This window comes from Ostrea edulis, chromosome 7, assembly GCF_947568905.1.
Source record: "Ostrea edulis chromosome 7, xbOstEdul1.1, whole genome shotgun sequence".
Lineage (NCBI taxonomy): Eukaryota > Metazoa > Mollusca > Bivalvia > Ostreida > Ostreidae > Ostrea > Ostrea edulis.
The window spans coordinates 5,058,748-5,064,747 of record NC_079170.1 but is presented as its reverse complement, the minus strand read 5'-3'; the positions used below and the strand labels follow the sequence as shown (position 1 = coordinate 5,064,747).

At 34.2% G+C, this 6,000-nt stretch overlaps 1 long non-coding RNA gene across 1 annotated transcript in view; it reads right to left on the bottom strand.

The window, feature by feature from the left end:
* The window catches only part of LOC125657013 (uncharacterized), a 3,584-nt gene extending 2,347 nt beyond the window's left edge, over positions 1 to 1,237 (bottom strand). Inside the window, exons 1-2 of the long non-coding RNA XR_008796543.1 lie at positions 1,097 to 1,237; positions 1 to 797 (exon numbers count right to left, since the gene is read on the bottom strand). The exon at positions 1 to 797 is cut by the window's left edge and continues 2,347 nt beyond it. This is a non-coding gene — a long non-coding RNA (uncharacterized LOC125657013). The remainder of the gene's footprint in view (positions 798 to 1,096) is intronic.
* Between the last annotated feature and the right edge of the window lie 4,763 nt (positions 1,238 to 6,000).

Sequence of the window (6,000 nt, the reverse complement as noted above, 5' to 3'; positions counted from 1 at the left end):
TTTTGCATTCAAATATATTTGGTTGCTAAGCAACAGCAGTTACAGCACCTTATCAAATGTTATCAAAAAGTACTACCCGTTTTTCCTCTGCAAGTTCAACGTATACGAATGTTCAAGTACTTACTTTCAATCACTAGATTTAAATGTACTTGCATCATATTTAACAAAAATGTTCTTATATTCAACCTCTTAAAACTTATTTCTAGACATCATTCCTGATACACTGTACTGGGTTGTTCCGATAGGGGCATGCATTGACCAATATCTGTCTATCGACTGAAACTTCAAAGCAAACATGTATAAGATAATGCACAAAAATCTGGAAAAGAAGAATTTCTTAATACTCAGCCCTAAATACTAATGTATTGTCAGAGCTTTTGAATGATCAATTGGCTCTGTAAATGTTTTCTATAGTCAAGGCCCTCTGAAAATTACTAGTATGCATTAATTACTTATGAAATTTTATCAGAGGTAATTGTAGTACACATTTAATAAATGTGTTAGACGCACAGCAAGATTAAACTTGGTAAAGATAATCTTTTTATTATGCATTTTATTATTCGTTTTAAATTGAAATTCACTGTCACAATATCGGTACTTTAAAACTAGTAATACCTGTACAATTCCTCTTCAGTGAGAGGATGCGAACTTCCTTGGGAAGCATAATGACAATCCTTCCCCCTAGATATGACCATCTCAGCATAATGGTTGGTGGCAATACAGATGGAGAAAACCAAATCTTCTGTCAAAAACAGCTTCCTAAAATATGCAGTTCTCTGAATAATCGGGTCCCATATCTGAAAGGAAATTGCAAATAAAATCAGTATTGGCCACCATACCTTTTTGTCAGCATTTAGAAAACTTGTTATACCTTATAATTAGAAACAGAATAATGATTTTCCATTTTTTGTCTCTTTTTGTATGTATGTGATACCTAGTAATGCAGTAAAAAAAAAAACCAGTTAAACACGCATTTCAGTGTATCATGATGCCATGATTCCATTTGTGAATGTATTATTTGAATCTATTTATTATTATTTATTGTTAACCAAATGTATACAGATTTAACCCTATATTCAACCTCAGAGAGTCATACCAACTGAATGTCAGGTTGTCACTCTGAATGAAATGCCACAGTTCTTGGATCAGGTGTCCCTGTGTCCTTCACATCAGCATCCTTCCATCGCATGCCTGGATTTGCCAGCAGACTGTCACTAGCGGACGATACCTGGGAACTTCCCACTAAATATTGGGATGTCAATACCCTTTTTAAAGATGAAAAGAAATTACAATTAAGAATTGTTGGTTTATGTTTTAAAGCAAAATATAAGTTTCATGGTAGCAAGGGACAGTTTCACACTTAAGTACAGCTCAAATTTATTTAAAGATAGAGATGTCCTGTATTTGAAGTGACATTTGGTAGGGGATTGCGTACGTACATGTGTTAGAAATGAATGGAATATTTTATTATACATTGCAAGTGTAGCAGAGTGCGTAATGGGAAAAAAAAGATATGCATGATGTAGGTGTCAGCATTATGCCTAGCATATACATTGGGGGGGGGGTACTGAAGAAATTCAGGTTAAAACCTACAGGGTCCAGCGAAAATACTGCAACTCTGAGGGAAAGTATGTGACCCCAGATATAAAAGTAGAATTGAATTGGTTCTTCGTGGTACACAGTGTCTAAATCCCCTTGCATGATACTCTGATGGAGTGTGGATTTAGTCGAAATTAGAGAAAATCTAGGCAAGATCATAGCTCATAGCATACCAGTACCAGCATGTATGGATCACATGTAATTTATGGTCATAAGCTACTCAGTGTATATAAAATACATGCATTTGGATAAAAGAGAAATCTATATGATTTTTCATTAGCCTGTCATAATCAGACTTTGATGTTACGTACCCCCACCTCCCACCCCCACCCCCATTTCGGCCCAAACACACATTTCGTTTATATTTCTGTTACAATATGAAGAAAATAATTCAAATTATGATAATAAATAGGCCTTGTAAGTCTCGCGCGCCTCCTTTCCCGAAAGAGCGCTTCCGGGAACATGGTATACTGCTTCGCGTATGGGTGTAATCATCGTAGTGATAAAAGTATCACGAATTGCCATTTATATCGTTTTCCAACGGACGAAAAATTAAGAAAAAAGTGGATAGCTCTTTGCAGGTATGTGAACACGATTGGTAGGATACATATATGTGTATACGGTTTACACAAAGTGTGCCGAAGAAATTTAAACTAAGAATTTTGTATGTACATTTCTCAATATCGTTGACTATATTAAACCAAGTACCTTTCCTAAATGAAATAGATTGCATTAAAGTTTTATGATACTTTTCTTTTTCCTTCCAATTTCGTCTTTATGTATTTTTTAAATCGTTTGTTAAATATAGCTCGAATTTCCTTCATAGTAATCATACCAAAAAGAAGACAAAAACTAATTAAATAAGAAACCGATTCGTTTTAAAATGTCAAAACAAGGACAATTCCATTTATTATTCAAATATAGACGTGCTGACAGAGAATGGAATGCAGGTGATAGGATCTGCAGCTGCCATTTTCAAAATGGATGCAAGGAAAATGGCCCATCAATGTTTGTATACTCCAAATACCAGTTTCCAGAAGTGCCCACAAATCGGAAAAGGTATTTCAGTTGTCATTTGAAATATGCTTGTTGTGGTATGATAAATTCGATAGAAATAATGCATAGAAATTTAAATTCTGTAGGAAAACAATGGAACAAACTGAGGCCACAATGTCAACAACCAGTGAACAAGTTGCCATGTTCATCTGCTACATCTGTAAATCTTGTATCAACTGGAGAACAAGACCACAATTACTTCCATCCATGTCCATCTTTCCTTTGCGCTTCAAAGATAAACGATTACCATTGTAAGTATTACTTGAAGTATTTCAATTAGCATACTTCATTCTGTTAAAATCCTACCAAATCCAACTAAGCTGGGTATACTCGGGAACACGTTTAGAATCAAGTGACCCGAATACAGTCAGTACCGTAATAAAAATGCTGACCTATTGTAAAAACACATTATTTGGCATAGAAACACATTTACTAATCATGTTTATTTTACCAGTGTACCTGGATTAAAAACATGTCTCAGAATAAGCCATATAAATATTTTCTGACTCAATGGACTTGCCCATCGGGATGCGTACGCAATTCCGGCTCACAAGTGTGTCACCGGTCATTGTCGATTGACCAGAGTGCACCTGATCATAAGAATTAAGTATGCTAAATAATTGACATAAAAACATTGTGTACACTTAGTTTTCAAAATGAAATTACCAGAAACTGTTTATATCTTCTTTTGATTTATTTATACACAGCAAAGATAAAAGAACTTGAAGAAGATATTGGGAAGTTAGAGATAGAGATAGAGAGCCTACTTCGATGCAGACCTTCAATGTCTATTGACGCCATAAAAAATGACCAAGAAAAGGTAAGAAAGAGGGAGAGATGGTTAGTTAGATTTGACAATATAGTCTCATATTAAAGGTAACACATGCTACTTATTTGTAAATCATGTCTTCAAAGACTCAATATATATAGCAATTTAAGGAAGTGAACATGAAAAAAAACCATTCACAGTATAATAATATAATTACAATGCATCAAGGAAAAGAAGAAAACACTCCCATAAGATATCTCCAGCTCCTCCAACTTCTTAACTTACTCAGAAGCACTTTTTTTTCAATATTCAAAATAAATAAATTTTACTATTGTTTCAATATGGTTGCTCCCAGAGATTTAAAAGATTCATTAATCGTTATGAAATATCTCCCTAGTCCCTACTGAAGAAAACTACATCTTAATGATTTCAGAATACATTATATACATCAAAATGACAAATAACAACCCTTGTCACATTTTCATGTTCACTTCCTTTAAGCAAACATATGAGATTTTTTGGAAATTTAAAAAAAATCCATTTCACTAAAAACCCGATTCCCTTCAATGAAAAAAGAATATTTTACAATCATGCAAATCAAAATAATGACTTTTTTTCAGATGCTTTTGTACACATCATTTCCATGTGACATCTTTGACATCATAGTGAAGACACTACAAAGATTTCAGCCCCCGAACTACTATGCAGGATGGAGTGTTGTAAATGTGAGCCTAGAAAATCAAGTTCTCATAACTCTGATGAAGCTTTGACTCAACTTAAGGGATCTCGACTTGGCCGACAGGTTTTGTACAAGTCGGGCTACCATTTCAAACATACTTAACACTATTATAAGTGCCTTGCATGAAATCTTTTATAAAGGTGTTATGGTAAGACTAGGCATGCCCAGTCAACTGAAATGTAAGGGGTCACAACCTAAATCTTTTGAAGATTTCGGCTCTGTAAGAGCATCTATTGATTGCACTGAAATAACACAAGATCTGACTTTAGTAGACAAAGTGCTTCATATAGCAATTACAAGAGTCGGCATACTATGAAAACTTTAACTGCTGTTGCTCCAAATGGTTCTTGTGTTTTTGTGTCACCTTTATATCCTGGGTCAGTGTCAGATGCCAACATTGTTGAACATTCTCGGTTTTTAGATAATCTTAGTCCAGGAGATTTAATTCTGGCTGACAAGGGATTTAACATACATGACAAGATGCCTTCTGGGGTTCAGCTCAACATCCCTCCATTTCTTGTTAACAAGACTCATTTTACAAGCAAAGAAGCTGATTTATGTTATAAAATTGCACGAAACAGAATTCATGTTGAAAGGGTTAATGAGCGGTTAAAAAATTATCAGATTTTAAGTCACATTCCAGCAAACTACAGATCTTTGTCTACAAAAATTATGCAACTTTGTGCATGCTTTGTTAACCTTCAAGCACCATTACTTAAAGAGATTGCTTAAACAATCTTGTCTTCTTCTGTAGAACCATTGGGTCAATATCAACCAAACTAGGCACAAAGCATCCTTGGGTGAAGGGCTTTTAATTTTCATGACGTAAAGTTTGCTATGTAACGTGATCATTTTGAAAAAGATAAAGTAATTTGGTCTGCAAACTTTTGAAAATTATTCCATTCATAGCATCGTTTACGATTTTATTTTTATGTAGGCTGATGAGAGGTGAAGATAACAAATAGTGATCAATCTCATAACTCCTACAATCTCATAACTCCTACAAGCAATATACTTAATTTTTATTTGAGCAGGTCAGAAGTTGTCTGCTGCTCATTAGCATTGGTATTTAGATGTAGATAACATTTCGTATGCGTAGCAGGTTGGAAGTTGTCTGCTGCTCATTTTTGTTGCATGTTCTGTGTCATTTTAAAAAAAATGTTCCCTTCTTCAGGCAGGTCAGAGGTTGGCTGTTGCTTTGTGGTTTTTTTTTTTCATTTGCATTTTGACTGGTTTTGCCCCCCCCCCCCTCCCTGGGCTCAATTTATCTTGTGTAAGCTATATCTTATTATGGATCCTAGTATATATTATTTTCTAGTTTATCTTACTATAAATAATTACAACATCTGTATCTTATATTGAATTAGCCATATTTATCATTTGATCGGGATACTTTTATTTTTCATCTGGCATTCATTGGGTGGCACAGCAACTTACATGCACCTTGTTGCATGTCTCATTGCTTGGTGGCAAGCTTTTTTTGTGCACCACCTTTTTGACATCATTAGTGTTTTAGTTGTATATTGGCTTGGATCAATCTGTGTAATGTATATTTTTATTTGCACCGTTGAAAAATTTAGTCCCATTTTTTATATTAAGTGGTCCCAGCCAATTAATTTTGTAAAATATTTCAACTGTTTGTCATTTGTTTCAATAAATGACATAATCACTTAATATTGTTGTTTCATCATAATAATAGCTGTGACAAAGAATGAACTTCCGAATGTCAGAGGTCCTTCCAATATTATACATCTCTTATCTTCAAAATTGTTGAATATAAATAAAATTCTTATGAAGTCCACCACCTATACACATGAGCTTGTATATTCATTCAAAA